Genomic DNA, 24,503 nt, shown 5'->3' with positions numbered 1-24,503 from the left:
GGAGGATCGCTTGAGCCTTGGAGGTCAAGGCTGCAGTAAGCCCTAATCGCACCAGTGCACTCCAGCCTGGGTGACAGTGAGACACTGTCTTAAAAAAAAAAAAGTATGCTACCTTTATCCAACTATTTCATTTCTCCATGTTTATCTCACAGAAATATTTTAGCATCTGCAGAAAAAAGCATGTACAAGGAATTTTATTGCAGCATTGTTAACAGTAAAAAAAAAAAAAACCCACTGTAATAGTCAAAGATTGAAAATAACATGTGTTTATCCATAGGTGAACGATTAGAGTATATTCATTCAATGGAATACTATGCAGTAGGTAAAATAAATGAGGTAGATTTATATATATTGACATGGAAAGATCTTCAAGCTACATTAAGTGAATAAAGCAATTAACATAACAATACATAAAATAGGATGCTATTTATTTTTTAAATGAAAAACAAAAACAAAGCCATGCTTTTCTATTTGTGTATATGAATGTAAGGGGAACTTTAAATTTATCCGTGTTTTACAATAATCATGTGTAATTAGGAAACCAGTTTTAAAATGAAAAAAGAACAAAACCGAAGTTAATTACATGCTGAAGAAAGTATAGCTTCATGTTGCCACTAAATGTTACAGATGGGCCGGGTCTTTCGCCTGTAATCCCAGCGCTTTGGGAGGCCGAGGCGGGTGAACTGCTTGAGCCCAAGAGTTTGAGACCAGCCTGGCAACATAGTGAAACCCCGCCTCTACAAAAAATAAAAAGTTATCCAGGCGTGGTGGCGCATACCTGTAGTCTCAGCTACTTGGGAGACGGAGGCAGGCAGGAGGATCCTTCAGCCCAGGAGGTCGAGGCTGCAGTGAGCCGTGACCGTGTCACTGCACTTCACCCTGGGTGACAGAGTGATACTTTGTCTCAAAAAAAAATTGTAAAAATATTCAATTAAACAACGTATTTTCGAAGGGGCCCTGTACATCTCCTGAGATCATATACAAAATTATATGTGTAAGTATATATTGGGGTGGGGGATCCATTCAGCAGATTCTCAATTCGAGGGATGAACCACTGCTCTGGAGGGCTGGAATTAGAGAAGTGGAGGGTATAATTACACTTTTTATTTCCTCGATGTCTCAGGAGTTCTTTTAATAGTGCTTTTGTCTTTAAATACTAAATTAATACATACTTTTTATTAAAAATTGAAACCTTATCGAAGTAGCTAGAGTTCCAAGTCAAAGTTCTTCGCCCCTCCAATGTCGTCCGCAGCCCACAATAATTAAGTAGGGTTAACAGGGGATCTCCCACCAGGTCCTTTTTATTCCCATGTATTTACAGATGCAGATCCTCTACAGGATCCTTGTCAATCGCACTGCCATTCCAAATAATTAAAGGAGGAAAAAAGAATGTTTATTGAGGGCTTACTATGTGCCTGAAGTGTTTTAAGGGTTTGCTCGCGTGAACTCTGGGTGGTCGGCTTCCCACGTCGTCTCCCACCCTCCGCTCTGGGTCCAGCCTTGCCCTCTTGCCCCACACACATTCTTCACAAGGCATCTGGCGAGGTCGTTAATTTTTAAAGGTAAATCAGATCGAATCATGTTCCCTTCTGCGGCTTCCACCGTGCCTCGAATCAAATCCTAATTCTTAGCGACCCTATCATCCTCTGTGGTTGCGTTTACTGGGCCTTGGGTAGCTCAGGCGCGGTCCCCTGCAAGGGACCCGACTTCACCGCGGAGGGAGCTCCCTCCCGAGGGGCAGGGGCGGGGCTCCGCGTGCAGTGGGTGGAGCCCCAAATCGAGTTTGAGCAGAGCCGAAGCAAGGAGGCTTTCGACTGAGGGCTAGCGAGGGGAGCAGGGCTGGAGCCGGGCTGAAGCAGGGCCGCGGACCCCGCACGCTCCTGCGGGCCCCGCGGAGCCCTTGCGGCCGAGGTGAGCGTCTATCCCTGGGCTGGAGGGCGAGCTCTGTACGCGCGGCCGTTCTCGGTTTCTCGCGGGTGGCAGTGGCGAGGTTGGGGGGGGGGAGTTCCCACGGGACCCTGCGCGGAGACGCGGAGGTGGCGGCCTTGGGGAGCCTGCGGGAAAGGCTGCTGGAGGGGCAGGGCGGCCTGCCCCAACCCTCCCTGAACCCCGCCTCCTCTCCCCTCCCCCAGGCCTCGGCCGGCGCCAGCGGAGAGCTAGCCGCATCTTCGGGGGCAGCCCGGCAGCTGCCGGCGGCGCGGCGAGAGAGCGGCTGACAGAGGGGATGCGAGGTACCGGCATTAGCCATGGCCAAGTGGCCCTAAAGAGGGAGTAGAGGCCGGGCCTTCAGCGTTTCTCACTGGTTCGAGGAAGGCGGCCTCAGAGGAGAGGGAAGGTGAGGGGCGGGCAGGCAGGCTTCGCGGGTAACTACTAGGCGTTGCATATATATGTTTTGGTATCTAAATGGTACTACACACACTCACACACATTCATTTCGACTAACTGCTTGTTTAAAAATCTAAGAATATGTCTTGTAGAGCTTCTTATATCCGGGAATCCAAATTTATGTCGGGTTTTAAACAGCTGCATTGTATGATTGTACTACAGTTTATTTAACCATTACCCAATTGATATACATTAGCTTGTTTCTCTGTTGGGGGAGGGAGGGGACTATTACAAGCAATGCCATAATGAATGGGTTTGTGTATATGTATCATGCCATGTATGAGTATTTCTGTAGGAGAAATTCTTAGAAGAGTAATCGCTGGGTCAGGGTGTATATGCATTTTGAATTTTGATAGATTTGTCCAAATTGCCTTCCCAAAAGCCTGTACTAATTTACACTCTTTAATGTTGTGCGAGAGTGCCTATTTTTCCACAGTTATGCCAACACGTATTATCAATCTTTGTAATTTTAGCCAATTTAAAAGGCAAAAAAATCGTATGTCATTGTTTTCATTTGCATTTCCCTAATTACTGGTGAAATTGATCATATTTTTGTTTGTAAACAGGCAAATATCAATAGTTTAGATAGGCAGTTTTCCTATCTATAAGCAATAAGCATTTTGAAATTTTAATAATAAAAAAACCTGTTCGCAATAGCAAGAGAAACGAATAAAAATACCTGGAAGTAAACTATAAAACTTTATTGACGAATACCATAAAAGAACATCTGCATGAAAGGAGAAGGAATACTATGCTTCTGAATAAGAAGGCTCAATATTTTAGTGATGTCCATTTTTCCTATATTGGTTTATACAGTTGATGCAATTTAAATAAATATACCAAGTTTTTTTGGAACTTACTATGATTCTAAACTTCATCCGGGGGAAAAAATGGCTAAGAATAACTGAAAAAAAAAATTTTTAAACGTAAGTAAAGATAGGGATATTTGTACTACTGGCTATTAAAATGTACTCTAAAGGAACTGTTTAAATTAGAACGGACAGAACAGTGCATTAGAATGGAAAAGCCCACAAATCAAGCCAGATTGGATCCCAAGATTTATTGGAGAAACACTGTTGGCTAGACGTGGAAAAACTGCCATATTAAAAGCTTCAGGCATTCCCCCCCATCCCCGAAGCTTGAATATTCCTTTGAGGGCAGACTCCTTTGTTTGGAGAAAACCACTTTATTGGATCTTTTTGGTTATGCCAAGGTAAAGCTTCAGTAGTTAAAATTGGTGGCTTTGGAACTAGAACTAATGATACGGCCTTTAGTTAGATTAAGATGGATTCAGGTTAGCCTGCAGTGCGGCGAGGGAAGGAGTCTGGATAATGTAGGTTTAAAAATTCTTTTCCCTATCTAATGGGCAAAAAATGTTATGTCATTGTTTTCATTTGCATCTGTGTGCTTACTGTGAGATTGAACGTCTTTTAAATGTTAGTCCAGGATAATATGTTATTCCTGGAGACAGGTAACAATGGGGGACTCTTTGCTCCGCTTCCAGAATGGAGTTTGGCTAATTGGTACAGCCTTGCCCGGAAGCGTGAGAATAAACAGGTTGACTTTTTAAATTTTCCTCAAGCACTAGGCTCTAGACACCTAGATCGGGGGCGGAGGCAGTTTTCAGGACATGGCCGAGATTTGGCGCTGAGCTGTGTCATCGCGAGGTTTGGCAGCCAGCTCCGCAGTGGGTCGGAAACCTCGTGGTAGGCGAGATCCCTGCAGGACGGGAGGTTCCTCCCTTCCCCCGAAAAACTCCCAGTCATTTTCATGAAGCTCCGCCTTTCTCCTTTTTAGGAGTGTGCACCAGGTCTCGCGATATCTCATGTTTCCTAAAGGCGAGGCGCGGGCGGCATCCTGCGGTGAATTAAGAAGGTCTCGCCGAGGCTAAAGCGTAATATCGCGATAGTTCTCAACGCATGCGGGAGCCGGCCGTGGTAGGTTGGCTCCGCCCCTCACTGCTTCGTTAGGTTGTGCGTCATTTGCTTTTTGCTTCGCGTAGGGTGAAGCTGTAGCTACTTCGGCTTTGGTGGGAGGGAGGAGGGGTCTGGAAAGGGCTGGGCTCAGGCTTTTCCCGTCCGGAAGAGGTTCTCGCGGGATCGCTCGGAGGCGGCGGTGGCTCGGTTACTGACTGCAGTAGCCGCGGAGGCGGCGGCAAGGTCTTCGGCTCGTGCCGTTTTAAGCCGGAGAATTCTCGCGGGAGCGGGGTTACGTCCTCGTGGGATTCGTTGGCGGTGGCTGAGGTAGCTCGGGGGTGGGGGTGGGGGTGGGGGGCAGTGACTAGGGTCGGTCCGCCTGCTGTTAAGATGGCGGCGGAGGCTGATGTCTGTCCGGCCAGGACCCAGCACAGAGGTGTTGGCTATCTGCCTTTATGACGCCTCTGAGGTACCCGACGTTAGGGAGGTGACGATTGGCGAAACGCCGGGGTGCCGGTAAACTAGACCTGAGGCGAAGACCACCTCGTTTCTAGTCCGTTGAGGCGACACCATTTCCTGGGCCTCGGCCGCGTGTGGGCCTGCCTTTGCCCCACCGATCGGTCAACGCCTCCGTTGTCGCCGCCGCAGTGGGCGGATTGGGAAGGGTGGGAGGGGAGTCTGGAGTTCGCTGGGGAGTGGGGTTGGGGGTTAAATTGAACGGTGGGAAAGAGAGGAGCAACCAATGAAGAGTGGCCCCTTTCCCCTACCTTTTCTGCCGGCCAACCTCCGTTCTCGGCATCTCCGACGACCCGGTTGAATACCCTGGTTTTTCTCGAGGTGGGGTCATCTTCGCCAACTCCCGCGGTTTTATAGCTAAGGCTTAGGGGTCAAGCAGTAGTGTCACTGGTGTACTCCTCCTCCTCTCCCCACATCCTTCCTAATTCTGTCGTCCCATCTAATCTTCATCTACGTGGATAGTAGAGGCTTGTATTTAAGGGAGGGGGGAGTCAAAGCTTTTCCCTCTGACTCCTTCCCCAGTTCTAAATTCGAGTTTAGCCTGAGTCCCCTAGCCCGCCCCGTCTCCCCCTTCCATTGGTCCCCTTGGCGCAGGCATTGAATAGAGCTTATCCTGTTGCCTGCATTTACTCCATCTTTGTGGATGGAGCCATAGTAGCCTTCCATTTCCTCAAGTGTTCATGTTTGTATGACTCTGATCCGGATTTCTTAGCTCTGCGTGCTGCTAAACTACTGTTAAGCGAAACTATGAACGGGTCGGTGTTTGGATATTGCAGTTTAAGTGGCCTTTTCGTTTACGGCCGTTAGCCTTCCCTTCCTCATTCCTCCCTCTCAGAAGGCTGTAGAGGATAACTCTCCAGTAAACCCGCTTTCTGTCTTCCCTGCCTCTTCCATTTCCCCTGCAAGCCTGGGAACCGCCCCTTTTCCCTGCCTTGCTCTGAGTTTCTGGAGCCTCTTGGTCTGTGGACATCTATTTTTGCTGCTGAGCACCTCTTACCTGCTTCTCACTTCTTAATCTTTCTATCCCCCGCTCCCCATACTCCTTTTCCAGGAGCTGAATCCCTTAGAAGGAAGATAACCCTCCTCTCAGGCTCCACTACATTTTACCCCTTCCATTTACTAGAAAACAGCATTGATTGTCCTGCCCCCGCCCCCCAGTCTGCCCTGTTCTTCTTTATTTCCTCTTCCCCCATGCCACCGTTACTATAGGCAGTTAATTCCCTATCATTTGTTTCTTCTTTGTAGATTACATGTTCAGCATTGTTTTCTTTTAGCCCCAGTGTTGCTTAGATTGAGGAGATACCAACATTCCCCAGTCATAGGCGGCGGCCTGGTATGGTGGAATTAATAGTGTGTGTTTTGGGTTCACACTGAACCTTGTGACCTTGGGCAAATTTTCAGATTCTCAGTTCATCTATATAATGGGGATAGTTGTGCTTACATTAGAGGATTGTTGCTACAATTAGTTTAAAAAAAATAAAATAAAATGTCTAGCTCATGGTAGGCGCATAATAAATTAGAATTACTTTTTGGTGTAAGAATACATTGGTAGATGTACCTGTGTCATATGCTACTTTTATGACCTGGGAAACAATAAGAGATTTTTGTTTCTGTAACTGTACATTCTTGCTGTATTTCTAGGCCAGATCTATAACTTTTATATTTTTTTCCTCATAGGCCAAACTTTTTATCTCCAGTGGTTCATGATGTTTGAACGTGATTCCCACTCTTTGTTTCCTTCTAATGGTCTAGGAATTTCAGTGCATAATCACTATCCTGGAGTGACCACCAGCCATAATGTTCCTGTCAAGAACCACACCTAAGTGTTCTACCTTTTGGAAGGGGTGCCTCATGCCCTGCCTACTCATTTCTTCCACTCCTTCAAAGGCAGTCTGTCCTGTCATTCACTCTACAAAAGTAATTTGGTGCCATGCATTTCACAGTGGTAAAAGGAACTTCTGTTAGCTAGTTTTCAAGTATTCATGCTACTTTTCCCCTCCCTCATTTGTTTGGTTCCTCAGATCAGTGTGGGGATCTGCTATTTGGCGTCTTCTTACCTGAGCAAGATAATTCCTATCAGAGAGAGAAAGATCATTTGGAATACCAAGCTTCTTTTCCATAGCAAATTACTGCTGGCTCTTTAATACACTACTTCCTTTTGTGTTATTGCCATTTTATATTTTCTAACGTACTTAAACAGATGTGACTATATTTGACTTGGAGAAAGTTTTCCTTACTGTCTTTTTTTTTTTTTTTAAGATGGAGTCTTGCTCTCGCCAGGCTGGAGTGCAGTGGCGCGATCTCGGCTCACTGCAGTCTCTGCCTCCTGGGTTCAAGCGATTCTCCTGCCTCAGCCTCCAGAGTAGCTGGGACTACAGGCGCGCGCCACCATGCCCAGCTAATTTTTGTATTTTTAGTAAAGACGGAGTTTCACCACGTTGGCCAGGATGGTCTCGATCCCCTGACCTCGTGATCCGCCCACCTCGGCCTCCCAAAGTGCTGAGATTACAGGCTTCCTTACTGTTAATATATTGATTAGACCAATATTAAAGTGTAGCATTTTACAATTTTTTTTTAACCGATTCTAGCAACAACCCTTTAATACAAGCACAACTATCCCCATTATTTTACTTTGGCTGGGTGATGGGAATTGAAGTAGAAACATGGTGGTGAAAAGTTTACTAGGATTTAAAATTTACAGGAGGTAACCATCCCACAATTAGCTGTATGTGGACTCTAGTTTTGAACTTCAGGGTCTGCTTTATTTTGAAGTGCTTTGTAGGTAATAAAATTTTCTTCCATTTTCATTGGAGGGCAGGAGATCACTTTCTGTTTTGAGATTTTGCATTGGTGCATTTTACAGTGGGTTAAGCAGTGATCACAAATTTATTAAACCTCAATTTCAATTTGACCCTTATTGAGCATTAGAATAAATCTGGGAATGATAATCTAGGTGTGACCTAAAAGTTTAATTTATTCTAGGTAGATCTCTGAGAAGAGAGGAAGGAGTGACAATACCAAATAAAAACTTTGTCTAAGGTTCAATGGCAAAGTTCAACCTGAGTTGCCAGGATGTTTATCGTTTGTCTCCCAGTATGGCCAAAAAGCATGTGTGAAGGTGAAGAATAATTTTTATATGTACAGTTTTTTTTTTCACAGAAACAATAAAACAAATATATCCTTAGTGTTTATATTGAGGGTATAAACTTGTCTAAAAAATAAACTGTCTTCTGTAATTTCATTTGGGTTGAGAACTGAGTTTTCAGGAATGTTGTCTAAGCATTAGAAGTATTACGGTTGTTGGTTCTGAATTCTTCAGTTACTTCTCAAAGCAGGTCCTAAAAAATGCAAATAGATATGTAAGGACTATTGCTTTAGGAATAATAACTAGGTATATTTGAACATAATAGAATGGTTAACCCTCCTCACACACCCTAATAAATGTGTTGTGTATCTCACTCTTCTCCCCCAACTTTTTTTTTGTAGGTCCTCCAGTAGCCTGACCTGAGTGAGTTAGTGATCCAGAGAAACCAGCAGGCCAACTTGGTCAGGAAGGTTCGGGAAGCTGTTGGAGCAGTGTGGGGAATTTCCCACCAGGATGAGTATGATTGGCTGTGATTTTAGGTTAGTTTTTGTAAATCTTGTGGGAAGTATTTGTATTTTACTTCCTGGAATGGAGATAGTAGGGGTGGATGTATTCCCATTCTGTAATTGAGCTACTTTGGTTTCTTCCATTCTCTGGATCTGATGTGGTACTGGTTGCTTCTTTTGTTAAAGTGTGGAGCTCATTACTGAATTAAAGGGAATTGTTTAAATGAATGATGTCTGTACATGATTTTTTAAATCACCCTAGGCATCGTTCAAAAAATAAAATTGCAAGGCATTATGTCTAACCAGTTCTTATTAGAGTTACGAAAAATTTCAAACATGCAAAAATTGAATAGTATAATAATCCCCCCACTTACCCATCACCAGCTTTAATAGTATCAACTTGCACATTCTATTTCATCTATACTTCTGTTTTTTTTTTTTTTTTTTTTTAATTTTTTAAAATTGAGATGGGGTTTCGTTGTGTTGCCCAGGCTGGTCACAAACTCCTGGGCTCAAGCCATCCTCCCTTCTTGGCCTCCCAAAGTGTTGGGATTACAGGCGTGAGCCACCATGCCGAGCCTGTTTCATCTATACTTCTAACCACTGCCCCCCTCAATGGATTACATTGGAATAAATTCCTGTCATATTTATTTGTAAAATATTTGTTTGTATTTCTAAAAGGCAAGGGCTCTTTAAATATAAGATCAAAACTATTATCACAACTGAAAAAATTAACAGATATTTAAAAATATCAAATATAAAATGTTCAGATTTCTCTGATTTTTTTTTTAGCTTTGTTTTTTTTCTTTTACAGTTTGTTTGAATCAGGATCCTGAGAAAGCACATTTATTGCAAAGCATTGATACAGCCGTTAAATCTATTTTAATCTGCGGGTTCTGTCTTTTGTTTTTTTTTTTCTTCCAATTTATTTGTTGAAGAAATTGTCCTATATATAGTTTCCTGCCCCCCATATTTGGGGATTACAGCCCAGTAGTGGTGTCTAACCCATTCTTGCTCAATTAAAGACCCTGGAGGACCCATTATAATGGAACAATGGCTATAATCTCCTGTATCCTAGTTGGAGTTGATAGTGCTGTCATAGGCACTATCCTAAAATAACTAGTCATGGATTCCTTTTTCTGTGGCAAGTCTGATTTGATACCTGACTTCAGTTCCGTGTCTTGGCCTTGCTCATTGCTCCACATGAAAAGTAGGCCTCCTGGTGGAAGAAGCTAGTGTTTCCTAATGACCTGATTGTGCCTTTGGGATTTTTCATGTATGGTTTCAATTTCCTTAGGTGATTTAGTAATTTTTATACTACTTTATAATGTTGCTTTTTATTCTTTTGATGTTAGTATCTCAGCCGTTCTGACCCGTAACTTCTAAGCTGTTAAGACCTAATAATGAGTTCCTGGCTGTCATACAGTTCTTGAAATGGCAATACTAAAACAATTTTTGAGAGCTTCTACTTACATCTTGTTTTTCAGCTATTATACACAACCTTAGTTTTCCTACTGTGATTTTTCATTTCATTTCATCTGAAATTTATGTTTCCTTAGCATAAAGTCCTTTAAGGACTTTTAGGCTGCTTTATAATGATCTCACTATCTATAAGGTTTATATTCATAAGTACTTGGGCGTTTGGTGTTTTGCTGTATTATTCTTTGTTTCCTCAATGACTGGTTACTAGATATTTATATATGTTAATGTCAGGAATAATTCAACTTTTAAGTCGTTTGATGTTTCATAGGTGGTGGTGTTAAAACTTGATGTACTTGTTGACCAGCTTGGTCTTCTGGATATAGAAATCCTTTCAGGTAGTGAAGAAATGGCTCTATGAGTAAAACAACTGTAGGTTTTGTTTGGGCTGTTAACCTGAGCATTTTCAACTTTTAAGTTCTCTTCAAAAGTTTTTAGTCATTTGGCTTTAAAAATTACAGTTGGTGGCATAGAATGATCTCATTATGTGATTTTACAGAAAGTTGGAATGTTTTAATTTATTATGAAGGTACCATTACGTGGAGATTGGGATTGTAGATCTGATTCAGTCTGGATTGCTGATTGAACTAGATGAATGTTAAAATTCTTCAACTCTGAGATTCTGATGGTATAATCTTAGGTATTGAAAGACAGCAGTTTTTCCTTTCAGTAGTCATTAAGTAAATGGTGACTAAAAGTAGGGAGATGAATTATTCTGGAATGACCTTTCACTATAACCATTTAGATTTAAAAGATTGGTGAGTCTGAAGATACTGTCTTGAATTTATGTACCACCTTTAGCGCAACCCAGGTTTTAGGTCCTTGTGATTAGAGATCAGAGATAATTGCCCCAGAAGTGCGTGGGTATATTACATTTGGTGGCTGTTTATGTTTTGGAATGATTTTGGAAGATTACTTTGGGTACATTATTTGCTATGATTATTTTCTTATATTCCTGTCTATTTTATAGTGAGGCATGTTTCTCCTGGTCTTTGCTTTTTTTTTTTTTTTTTTTAAAAACTACCAGTATTCTTTATTACGGCATTCTGACAATTGAGTTCTTACAGGTGGAAAGACCTTTCAGCACAGCGATTAAGAACATGGACTCTGGAGCTAGATTCACAGAGTTCAAGTTCTGACTCCCATTTCTTACCAGGTGTGTCATGTTGTGAAAATTACTTAACTGCTTTGTGCCACATGGTCCTTCATCTGTAAAATGATGATAATACTGCCTGCCTTATAGAGTTCTGAAGAAGTTTAGCTGAGTTAATGCATATAAAGTGCTTAGAACAATGGTTCTGAAACTTCAGGGAACATCAGAATCACCTAGAGGGCTTCCTAAAAGATGGCTGGTCCCCACTCTCAGAGTTTCTGATTCTGTAGATCTAGGAGGGGCCCCAGATTTTGCATTTCTGATAAGTTCCCAGGTGATACTTCTCTATTTCCTGCAAATTGGCAGCTGGATCTAGAGGCTTGATAAATTTCAGGTTCATTGTCTTTGGCAAATATATTGGGGGGTGGTGGTGAGTGTTCATTCACAACATTGATTATATTATGATGACATGAATTTTTTGGATCCATTAATTTGTTGGGGGGGGGGCTACAAAATGGTGACGTTCTGATGCTATCATTTTGTTTTCATCTGTTAGCTGGAATAATTTTCTTTCCCCTCATCTTTTATTTGGTTACTCAGCAATATAGTTTATATAGGAAGAGCAGGATAAATACTCAGTTTTTTAAAACATTGCTTTCAAGATGATGAATTGGTTTCCTGTCATCTTCAAAAGGTTACACATATAAATGTATATATAACTATGCATCCATAGATGTAAACATTTGATGGGTTTCAATACATTGCAGTTCTGATCCTTAGCGAAGTTCAAATTGTCCCACTTGGGGCTAGTGGGACTCTCTTAAAGTTGGCTCCTGATTCTTACTGACATGCTCTCTAGTAGTCTTTGATAGATTCCTTGCTATCTGGCATGTCAAGATGTTTCCAGGCTCATTCTTGTGCATTTCTGCCCCAGACCTGGAATCAGCTAATGGGATTAAGATAAAAGGTGAAGTCAGAAGAAATTCTGTTTTTGCCAAGAGTAGCTTGGAACTTTCTATCAAGTTCCACTTTTCTCTTTCCACTTAACCTCCCTAGCCTGCGTCTTCATTCTTCTCTACCTTTTTATTAGAGTTTAGGTGGAAAGGTTTGAGAAGCCTTGATAATCATAGGAAGATCATGGAGCCCAGGCAGTTCCGGATTTGGGGCCTGGCCACTTACTAAGTCTGTCAGTTTGGGCAAGTTAACCTATATCAGTTACGATGTGGGGAAATACCTTATTCATATGGTTATTGGAATTAAAGAGAAACTGTAAGGTGTTAGTACATGGTAGGTGATCAGTAGATGGTAATTTATTTAATGTACTATTTCACTTAACTCCTTCAACAGCTCAGAGGTGGGCAGTCAAGGTGGTGAAAATAATGGCCATTTAACAAAATGTGTCTGGACCCTTTAGGTCTGTGTGGGATCATCAGTGGTGAGGCGGGATAGGGTTTGTTCTTGAATTATTTTGGGTCTGAGACTTTGGCCAGTGATAACTGAATGTTCCATAGAGTAGTTTTTCACTTTGGAGCTCCTTAGGAGTCACATTGATACCCTCTGAAGGGTCTTAGCCAGTTCTGTAATGTGTATTACATTGGTTACCTTGATCTCTCTCCGTCTATACAGGCCCCTCCTATTCAAGGTGTTCAAGGTTCTGTTGTAACCTTAGTAACCTATAATGAGTCTTCCTAATAGTCATCAGTATCACCACTGTTAACACACTTGAGCAGCACCATACGTGGCAGGTCAGCAAACAGGTAAATCTTATTTTTTTAAACATTACACATAATATCTAAAGTATAGTATGTGGTATGTAGTAAGTGCTGCTCAATAAATGGAAGTCATTGTTCAGTTTTTAGCTTAATATATCTTTTTTTCTTATAACATTTACTGAATGTTGCTAAATATAAGGAGTAAGGGACATAAAATGAATGAGACTTGGTCTCTGTCCTTGAGAAACTCACAGTCGAGTTAAGGACTGTGAAATCATGTTTAAAGTTCCTTAGTCTTTTCCTTTGTGTCATCATTTCTTCCCCTGCACTGTCTATGCATGATATAGCCTGTCCATTGTTTCTCACAGCTTTCCTAATTCTGTGTGCCTCCCCAGCCTTTGAGACTGCTGATATGTGAGAAAGCCAACAGTTGTCTTCTATTAATACAGGGTAATATCAAGAAAAACCTTTGGGCCAATATTGGATTTCAGAGTGGCACGTGCAGTTGACATTACAATACCAGTTCATGGTCTTTAGATGGGCCTATACACCTGGGCTCCAGCCTCTTTCCTGTGCCTTTAAACTGCCTTACTTCCATCTTTCCTCCCCTATACCCTACCCTTAATGTACTTGGTACATAAAAATAGAGGCTCCCATACCCAGGTAGTGGTCAAGTATGTAAAGAGACAGCTGTACTTCATATAAACTAGGATTCGAGTGGGCCTAGGGTATATCACTAAATTTCCATTCTTATCTATAAAACAGTAATCGGAAAGCCTATTTCATAGGTTGCTGTGAGCATTAAAGCGAGATGATGTATTTTTAAATGCTTGTAAAGTACGAAGATAAGGTCATTATAATTTATATAAAATACTTAGTAGCTATGTTACTTGGGGCAAATTACCTCATCACTGAGCCAGTTTCCTCATCCTTTAAATGAAGATGGTAAAATTCATTTAACAAATATTTATTGAGGACGTAGTCGTTGTAGCTACATCCTGGGAATACAGAAGATAAGTGACTGGAGAATGTAGGACAGTGTGGTCTAGGGGAAGGAGACTTGCAAATCACACAAAAGGGTCAGTATGGTAATATGAGGAATGAACAAAATGTGTTATAGCAGTTTACAAGAAGGCATCAGAGAATGTCACAGTTTTGTTAGGGTTAAGCAAGATAAATGAAAAGTACTTCATGAATTCAAAAATGCTATACAAATAAGTTAGTTAAACGTATCCCAAATGAATCAATAGTCTCAACCATTGTTTCATTTCTTCACAAGACTTAGTCTTTAGATGCATTTATTTCTTTGAGCTAGATTTTATGACCTCCTTAAGGGTAACCTGTAGTAGAGTATCCTGAAAGTAATACTTTTGTCTAAAAGGATTTTTTTCATCCATTTTATCATTTTCTAGTTTTTAATCACTGAATTCAGGAAAAACTAGAAAATGTGTGCATATTTGGGGAGGGGATATACATAATTCCACCACAATGTTTGGTCACTGTTAACATTTTGGTGTATTCACATCTTAATGATAAGGGTAGTATTTAAAGAATAAGAAAAGAAATCTAGTAGGAAATTTTAAGGAGAGGCATTTCCCGGAATAGGAAACTAAAAACGTCCACTAACAAGAAAGGGTACTCAAAGTAATAATCAGAAATGCAAATTTAAATAAGGTTATTTTTAGTCATTGATTGGTAAAAAAATAATTTGATAATATCAAGCCATTGTAAAAGGTATAAGGAAGAGTCTGGCCTTATAATACTGCCTACAAGTGGCGTAAATTGATACAGCTATTTTGGAGGTAATTTTGGCAAGTTGTAAGAGAGTACATACTATGTGATGCTATTTATGTTTTAAAAAAAACCATGGCAAACCGACAATTTTATTTGGGAGGAAGGATCATGGGGAACTTTACCTTTTTCTGTAATGTGTGCATTTCTACTTCTGAAAAATATACTGAGAAGTACAGAGAATAATACAACAATCCGTATCCCTACCCCCACTCCAGAATTGATCATTTTTTAACATTTATTTTTGCCTTACATTTTTTTGTGGAGTTGGAAGTAACACAAGTTGAGTGGACTAATCCAAAATTCAAAATGCCCCAAAATGAGTTTCAACACGATGCCACAAGTAGAAAATTGTACGCCTAAATACTTAACACTTTGTTTCATGAGCAGAATTATTAAAAATATTGTATGGGGTACAACGAACATTATTTGGGTGATGGTTACACTAAATGTCTAGACTTCACTACTACGCAGTATACCCATGTAACAAAACTGCACTTGTGCCACCTAAATTTATACAAGAAATTGTGTAAAATTACCTTCAGGCTGTGTGTATAAGGTGTGTATGGAACATGAATGGATTTCGTGTTTAAACTTGAGTCCCATCCTCAAGATGTCTCATAATGTATAGGCAGATATTCAGAATCTGAAATCTGAAATCCTGCTGGTCCCAAGCACTGGATAGGAGATACTTAACCAGTATAGGTAAACAGGAGATACTTTTTTAATACCTAGCATTCCCTTCCCCCCTTACCATCAGTACAATGAATTGCTTGAATTTTTCTACTGTGAGAATGGTATAAATTACGAATGTAAGTAAAAGTTCAAAACCGATGTGGTGGCCACACAAAAACCTATTATTAAATAATATTAAATTTGTATAGTATTTTAGAGTTTGTAAGAAGCATTCTGATTTTAGTAAGAATGCTTTGGGAATAGAACTTTTTTTCGTTTGCTCATTTTCTTGTTAAATCTTGTTTGAAAACATTTTCCTGAATTTGTTTTTAAGTAATCTTCATGACTGTAGAATTATACATGGCTTATTGTTGAAAAATACAGATAAACAGACAAATTTCCGCAAACCCCAAACTCACAGATAAAATACTCTTAACATTTTGGTATGCAGTATCTTCGAAGGCTTTTCTTAACTGTTCTGTAGCCATCTTATATATTTTTTCAGAAATGCTCTTTTTAAAATGTAATTCATTACCTCCCTTCCAGCTTTCAATTTTGTATGAAAAATTTCAAACAAAAATGGTGAAAACATAGCACAATGAACATCTGTATACCATCAGTTGGATCCAACAATTAAGTATTTGCCATATTAGATTTATATGTACAGATGTGTGTTTAATTTTTCTCAACATTAGAAGTAAGGATGACACTTTATCCTTAAATCTTTCAGCTGCATGTCTTAAGAATAAGGACATCTGGGCCGGGCGCAGTGGCTCACACCTGTAATCCGAGCACTTTGGGAGGCCAAGGTGGGTGGATCATTTGAGGTCAGGAGTTCGAGACCAGCCTGGCCAACATGGTGAAACCCTGCCTCTACTAAAAATACAAAAATTAGCTGGGTGTGGTGGCACCTGTAGTCCCAGCTACTTGGGAGGCTGAGGCAGGAGAATCACTTGAACCCGGGAGGCGGAGGTTGCAGTGAGCTGAGATCACGCTACTGCATTCCAGCCTGGGCGACAGAGCAAGACTCCATCTCAAAAAAAAAAAAAAAAAAGTAAGGACATCTACAAAACCACAATACCGTTATCACGCCTAGGGAGTTTATTTTTTCTTAATATTATCTAATATCCAGTTCATATTCACATTTTCTCAGTTGTCCCCAAACTGTCTTGTTTTCCAAGCTGTTTTCTCCAAACTAGTGTAGAAATGGTATTTTTAAATTTGCTCTTCCCACATATTGACCCCTATTCCATGTCTTTGTCATTATGTATACTTCTGTAGCATTTTTAATGGCTACATTGTATTCTATTGTATGCAGAATTTATTTAACCAGTTTGCTTTGTTCACACTTTTCCAGTCCCAGTTTCTCATGATTTTAAGTAATGCCTCCTAACATACAGGTAATTCAGGATTCAGTAAATAAGTGTCGAATGAAAGAAAGAAGCATAGGTACATCCTAATAGATAAATATTTATGAGATCCATATTTAATATTTTTAATTTTTTATTTCCATAGGTTTTTGGGGAACAGGTGATATTTGGTTACATGAGTAAGTTCCTTAGTGGTGATTTGTGAGATTTTGGTGCACCCATCACTGGAGCAGTATACACTGAACCCAATTTATAGTCTTTTATCCCTCACCCCTTTCCCATCCTTTCCCCGAGTCCCCAAAGTCCTTTGCGTAACATCCATATTTATATCCTTAAGAAATGTCTACAACCGGAATGCAAAAATGTAAGGCTTTTAATACTCATTGCTAAATTGGCCTTTAGAAAGGCTAACCTTGCATTTTTCACTGTGATATGTTTAGTATATGATCCATCATGATTTACAATATTGTAACACATCAGTATAAGCCTTGATAAATCAGAAGAGTATAAATCTGGATATAGCCAGTATCATTGTTATAGATGGCTCACTGCATATATACACGTATATATACATATACGTACATAGACATATACATACACGTATGTACGTATATATACGTATACGTACGTACGTATACGTACGTGTATGTATATGCATACATATCTGCTGCCATATTTTTCCAGGGGCTAGTTTGACTCTTCTACCTTGGAGGGCTTTGCAGTTTGTTAACCCAGTCTGGAGTCCAGGTCCCTGCTCCTTACATTTCTTTAAATATCTTGGTGAGACCAGCCTTAAAAGGAAGTGTAGTCTGGAGAGATGCAGACATCACTAGAAGATATCCTTTTACATAGAGAATTTTAGATTTTTGCTTTTAAAAAGTAAAGACAGGCTGCTTTTAGGGTGAATTCAGATCTCTCCCTCTAGCAAATTACCAACAGCTTTAAAAGGGTAGTCTTCATGTCCAACAGAAAAGCTGGATGATACCCTATATTTCCTATTGTCCATATCAAACTCCTTATTTTATAGGCCCAGTTGTAGGAGTAATGACATATCCATGGTAACATGGCTGGATAGTGGTGAAATTGAGCATCAAACCCAGGTTACCTAGTCCAGTATTGTTTTCACTATGTTTTATCTCTCCTTAAAACTGAACTTTATTTGTAAATGTGCCATCTGGTGTCATCTGTAGAAATACAAAGTAAGTGGTCCTCTTCCTATGAGAAAGTTACTCCCCAAATAGGGGAATTTTAAAGTAGAAAGTTAACATGAGAAAGGCAAAAATCCAAAGAAAGCTCAGTTTCTTTGCCCTTTTAACCGTAGTTACTACTTTCTGACATGAGATCAACTTGGAGCTCTTTCATGGAACAGTTCGATTTGGCCATGTGTTTTCATGCATGTATGGATGCTATAAGAGACTGAATTTCCTGCCTGTAAAACTTTTTCAAATTAAAGGGATGCTTTCTAAGTCCATCTTATTTTCCCTTCCTTTTTTCAACTGTTTTAAACTATAACATGTTTGCTAATTTTAAAAGGATTGAAACAAATAATAGTTTACACCTTTTAGCATTATAGTTAAGTATTACTGTGTTAAGTATATACTACGTTAAGTATTTATATACTATGTTGAGCTTTTTATGCTGAAGTAATGGTGTGAAGTAGGTGTGTACTTTTATTTTCATCCAAATGGTTAGCCAGTAGCTCCTGTTTTTCTTCCTGGCAAAGTCTATTTGATCTTTAAAAATATTCTCAGCTTAAAAGTGAATTATTTGCAGAAGTGTAGTTTTATTTTTTAAAAACCTAGGAATTTGTGGCAAGTAGAAAACTAGCATGGTTACTTTTAGCTGTTTAGTTTTTGAAAATAATCCAGATTGTTCATGTTTGCTATTTAACATTTGTCTTAGACTGAAGGCAAAGTACTACAGATAGTGCTTTAAGGGATCTTAGTTATTGTACTTCCATTTTACATTATGTTGGAAGCCCAGAATGTCATAAGGTCTTAAAGCCAGTTGGTGGCTGAGAACTAGAGTACCTTTACATACTTCACTTTCATTTCTAGCAAGCATCTTTCGTGTAATAGATATGTTTTAAAGCAGTAGATTGTTCAGAATTGTCTGGTTTATTTAAGAACATTTGAAATAACTATGTGCCAGGCTGTGTGGAGTGCTATTAAATTTACTCAGACAGCCATTTTTTTTTCTATATGTTGGGATTCCTTTGTTTTTAAAGGCTTTGTTTTACAACTTTCTTATCAGTGAACTAATTTGATCCTCATAACAAACCTGTGAAGTTGGAATTCTTTTCAACATCCTGGGAAGAGTTTGCTGCCAGGTTGATAATTGCTATAAATAACTTGCTCTTTTAAACCATGCAAAAGAATCTTTGTCTCCATTCCTTCCAAATTCATTTGAACCAGCTCAAAACAGTTGAGACCCAGTTAAAATTTTTGATTAAGTGGCATGGCCTGCACATTATTTAGTAGACTATTTACCTTTTGCAGAACTGTATAATTTGAGAATGAGAGCCTCCCGATCTCATTGTCATCAAAGTAGAGTTTAAGTTGTTGGTTGTCTGCAGTTATGGCTAACAGTATGGAGATTAGTATATACTGTATGTTCTCCTTCATATGCAGGTAACGTGTAGAAAGAGTGAGAAGGCCAGCTCTTTTGCATATGATCAGATTTATATATCTGTGTTTCTATCTTATCAATCTGTAGAATACCTAGCGTAAGGTTGCTGCCTTTAGATTAGTCTGGAGCCAAAAGAAATAGAACAAATAACAATACGGCTTACTCTTTGCTGCGCACAATCCTATGAGATAGACTTGTTTATTTTACAGAGGTGACTGGACTCAGAGATGTATGGCAACTTGTCTAAGATCACACACCTAGTAAATGGAATTTAGGCCCAGGTCTGTCTGTTTCCCAGGCTTTTCCATTATGTTGTTGTCCTTTACTTCATTTTTACTTTTCTTCCAGTGGTAGTCTTCAGCCTCTACTTTTTTTTTTTTTTTTGGAGATGGAGTCTTGCTTTGTCGCTCAGGCTGGAGGGCAGTGGCATGATCTCGACTCACTGCAACCTCCGCCTCCCGAGTTCAAGCGATTCTTCTGCCTCAGCCTCCCGAGTAGCTGGGACTACAGGCGTGTGCCACCAGGCCCAGCTAATTTTTGTATTTTAGTAGAGACGGGGTTTCACCATGTTGGCCAGGCTGGTCTTGAACTCCTGACCTCGTGATCCACCCACCTCAGCCTCCCAAAGTGCTAGGATTATAGGGGTGAGCCACCGCGCCCGGCCGGGGAGGTTTGATCTTTAGAGATGCTGCTTGTTTCTCTGTAAACCCAAGGACATGAGAGAATTGGAGCTGAATAATGCAAAAGGGGTGGAATTCTGTTTCTTTGGTATCTGGTACCATCTTGTATTTGACAGTAGTCTATCATGTGGCTTTGGGAAAAAATACCATATACCTGTGTTTCATGAATGAAAGGGAAATACAAGGGAAAACATTGTCATGGCTAAGCAGACAGTGTCTTCACTTTCTTTAGGGCATTGTTTCCTAATGTTCTTCAGGTCATAGATCCTTTTAAGAAGCCAATGAAAGCTGTTGACCGTCTTCCGGGAAAAAGACCAACATATGTAAAATTTCCCACAGAATTTCAGGGTTTTTGTAGTGGTCATCCTTCAGTATAGGATGAGGAATTCTAAAGATTCCTCTACACTTGCTTTTCTCTATATGTCATTAAGATGTCTAAATTGCTATGTTGTTTGTTCTTGTATTTCTTAGTACAGGCGTCCCCGACTTAACGATGGTTCAACTTAGGATTTTTTGACTTTACGATGGTGTGAAAGCAAAACACATTTAGTAGAAAGCGTACTTGAGTACCCACATAACCATTTTGTTTTCCACTTTCAGTACAATATTCATTAAGTTACATGAGACATTGAACATTTATTATAAAACGGGCTTTGTGTTAGATGATTTTGCCCAACTGTAGGCTGTAATGTAAATATTGCAAGCATGTTTAAGGTAGGCTAGGCTATGATGTTTGGTAGGTTAGGTACAGTAAGTGCATTTTTGACTTAGATATTTCCAGTTTACAATGGGTTTATTGGGATATAATCCCATCATATGTTGAAGAGCAACTGTATATATTTTTCTAGACTTATTTTTCTACACCGTGGTCAAAGGGGTAAGCTTGGCTAACTGTGTCACTTTTGCTTAAAGATATACTCTGTATTATGCAAATCTAATAATTTATCTTCTGTGTTGATCTTATAATTGGTTGTGTTTTCAGCCTTTGGGCATGAGGAAGTTGTAATTCTCTTTTTTTGTGTGTATTGACTTCGTTGCCTTTATATTACGATTGCTTCTAATCTATTTTATTTCTGATTTTTTTCCTTATTTTCTGCATTTCTGTACACCTGGCTATCTGAGTATTCATCTCAATGCCCTGCATATAGTAGGTTTATAATTGTTGAATGGAAAGATGAAGGTTAAATGAATCTAAATTGTTCTTTTCAGTTCACCAAGAGTTTAATATGACTTAGATTTTTTTTAGTTTTGTTAAGCATTTACTGGATAGTTATTCATTTATTAATCTGCATTAATAAGTGACAGTTCATATGCTGGTACAGGAACGCAAAGATAAATATGATACAGTCCCACTCTTGCAGAACTCAGCATAGTGGGGAGACTGTCAGGTAAGTAAAGAGGTGTGCTGATTGAGGATCAATATGCAGGATATAGTTGGGGCTAAATAAAACATGTGAGGAGCTGAGGGAAATATTATGTAATATCATAGCACTGGTAAGAGAGGTAAGCAGGGACCAGGTCCTAGAGGTCTTGGATGCTGGTTTAAATAAGGAGTTTGTACTTGATGTAGGTAGGTTTTGAGTTTTAGGGAGATTGCTCTGGCAACAATGTGGAGGATAGAATGGATGGATCCCGCAGGAAAAAGTCTCACTTTAAAATAACTTCAATTTATGAGACTTTTCAAAACATATACAAAAATAGAAAAAAGCATAATGAACACCCATGTAACTGTCACCCAGCTTGAACAGTTATCAACACAGGGCTATTGTTTTATTTGTACCCCACTCCTCCCCTCTATTTTTATTAAAGCAAGTTCCTAAGTCACAGAATGGCAAAGCATATATTGAATAATAATCTAATGCCACAGCTCTCAAGGCCGGCCTGTGCTGCCAAATCACCTATACAGCTTGAAAAAAATAATCCCCACTTCAGACCTGCTGAATTAGATAGCTCTGAAATGCCTGTGTGGTCAGGCATTTTTAGTTTTCAAAATAAGTCTCGGGTGAAGTAAGTTATTTTTAAGATAATTTTAAAATAACTTCTGACAAATGAAAATATTTTCCTGAACTCATTGAATGCTGCCTGTGGCCCTTCTGGGTGAAATTCACCTATTCGATAAGGGCAGGCTTTTCTTTTAAATTTTTATTTATTTTTTGTAGAGACGGAGGTCTCACTCTGTGGCCCAGGCTGGTCTCAGGAAAACTCCTGGCCTTAAGTGATCCTCCCACCTCAGGCTTCCAAAGTGCTGGGATTACAGGCATGCAGCCAGAAACTGACAATTCTTAAGGTGTAGACTAGGAATATTCCAGAGCACCAATTTAAAATGTGTAGACAAGGAGTCTGTTCCTCTCTTGCTTAATTTGCTTAACTTACACTTAGGCATTGCTGTTTTTAGTTTTTGTTGAGAATACCAAGAAGGGCTCCTTAGCATGCTGCCATTTCCTCTCTATTGGTAAAATTGATAATCTGCAACTTTGGTGAGCCATGTTTGGTTGCCTAGTTCTTCTGATGCCAGTTTCTCTCCAAGTAATTGGGAGTATCCAAGAAGGATAACTCCCAGATCTGCAGCTTCCCCGGACTGTTTGAGTAGAGGATGCGGCAAGAGATGTGTTCTCAGATACCATTCTCAAGTCCAAAGTCAATGTTGGAGGTTTCAGATTCGTCTTTCTTAGTGTCCCTCCCTGCCCATATTTTCTTTGCTTAAGCATAACTGCAGTGCAGAGAAACACCCAGAGCCAGCATAAACTCTTAATCTGAGGTATAGTGTGTTTTCAGATTTTAAATGAGAGACTCCTTCAAGGTATTTCTGCAAATAATTTCCAGATTTTTCTTGGGTGAGTAAAGGCTATTTTTCAGTTGCTTTATTATGACACTTTACTGTCAGTGCCCAGTAAAACCTAGGTCAGCAGTTCTTAGGGCACTTGAGAGTCATGTTTTATGTGGCTAAGGATAGGGAGATTGGTGTATCTGTAGGAGAGGGGCATAGCAAGGTGGGCTGTGCATATAGACATTATGTGCAATGTAGAGTTGTGGAACAGATTTGGGTTTGAATCCAGGTTTTACCACTTACTAGGTATGTGGCCACTTTCAGTAAACTGGGCACAGTCTTCATCTCCAAGGATTAAAGATAATGCACAATAGGTATAGAGTAAGTGTTAGATATTTTTTTATGATCATTAATGTTTTTCACAATATTTGTTGAGTGGATATTAATGTATTAATAGATAATCAGAAACTAGATAGGATGGAAAGGCCTGACAATTATGTGGTGTCCCCTTTAACAAATCATAATCAGTGACACCTATGCCTCTATAATCAAATAGTGAATAGCAGGCTGGATTTCAAGATGCATCTTACTGCTTCTTGACATGAAGAATGCTCAGGGCAGCTCTCACCTGAATTTACTTTCAGAGACTGTAAGAGGCAAAAGGAAATCGTTGCAAGGCAAAAAATAAAGTATTTTGCTTTGTGGTACTTTGGAGTTTAGTTTTCTCCAAGCCTTTTTTGTTTAAGAACTGTCATAATGCTTCCATGATTTCTATGGGGATTTTAGGCTCATTTTGATTCATCCCCACCTCCATACTTACGTGCAACATCTCTTACCTGCTAATAATCAACCAAAGTGCCTCCTGTGTGCCAAGCTTCAAACACCAGAAGATGTAGGGAAGAAGCTCCTAGAGTAGGCAGCAGCTAATCTAAGGCATTTGTTTAGATGATGTTCTTAATTTGGTGCATGTCCTTTGGCTCAAGGGCCAGTGTTTTCTTCCTTAAGGAAAATTTTAGGCCTGGCACAGTGGCTAACGCCTGTAATCTCAGCACTTTGGGAGGCTGAGCCCAGGAGGATTGTTTTAACTCAGGACTTCGAGACCAGCCTGGACAACATGGTGAAAACCCTGTCTCTACAAGAAATATAAAAATTAGCCAGGCGTAGTAGAGTGTGCCTGTGGTCCCAGCTACTCTGGAGGCTGAGGTGAGAGGATTGCTTGAGCCCGGGGGGTTGAGGCTGTAGTGAGCCAAGATTGTGCTGCTGCACTCCAGCCTAGGTGACAAAACGAGACCCTGTTTCTTTAAAAAAACAAATTACAAAAGGAAATCTGATTATAGATGGATCCATGATTTATAGGAAATTTGGAAGGATTAGAAAAGCATGAAGCATAAATAAAACTGTGTTACCCTGCCACCTAGAGGCAACCATTAGAGGCCAACTACTAATAATGTGTATTTCTTCCCTTCCCAGGTTTTTTTTTTACTTTCCCACCCTGTGGCAGACATTTTCTCATTGATAGGGAAGTGATAGGTACAGAGTGCAATGTAATCACATATGGTGGGATATCCAGTCAAGATTTGAGGGGTTCGGGAGAGGATTGTCCAAATTCTGGATAGTATTCTGTTCAAACCTGCATAAGTGCTTATTATATTACAGTGAAATAGAGGCTAAATGGTCCCCTACCCCCAATTTTCAAAGGGATTCCTACAGTTATTCCCTCTTTTCAAGACAATTTGCAGCCACTTGAGAACATAAGCTAGTGTCTTTATTTACCTCTTCCTCTACATTTCAGTGACCCCATAATTCTCTGCTTCCATTTACAGCCAGTATATATATTTTTTCCCCCGAGACGGAGTTTCACTCTTGTTACCCAGACTGGAGTGCAACGGTGCAATCTCGG

General features: G+C 40.0%; 1 protein-coding gene across 30 annotated transcripts in view; it reads left to right on the top strand.

Annotated features, from left to right (window-relative positions):
• The first annotated feature begins 1,793 nt into the window (after positions 1-1,793).
• The window catches only part of HUWE1 (HECT, UBA and WWE domain containing E3 ubiquitin protein ligase 1), a 150,797-nt gene continuing 128,087 nt past the window's right edge, over positions 1,794-24,503 (top strand). For 8 of the 30 annotated variants that reach the window (XR_010139019.1, XM_024240384.3, XM_063721240.1 and 5 more), the window contains exons 1-2: positions 4,356-4,628; positions 8,304-8,441. The gene's annotated coding sequence lies outside the window, so the exon portion shown is untranslated. The other 22 variants (XM_063721242.1, XM_063721235.1, XM_063721241.1 and 19 more) reach the window with 13 other exon arrangements.

The sequence above is a fragment of the Pongo abelii genome, chromosome X (assembly GCF_028885655.2).
Source record: "Pongo abelii isolate AG06213 chromosome X, NHGRI_mPonAbe1-v2.0_pri, whole genome shotgun sequence".
NCBI classification, from domain to species: Eukaryota; Metazoa; Chordata; class Mammalia; order Primates; family Hominidae; genus Pongo; species Pongo abelii.
The sequence above is the reverse complement of the archived record's forward strand: the minus strand, read 5'-3'. Positions and strand labels throughout refer to the sequence as shown.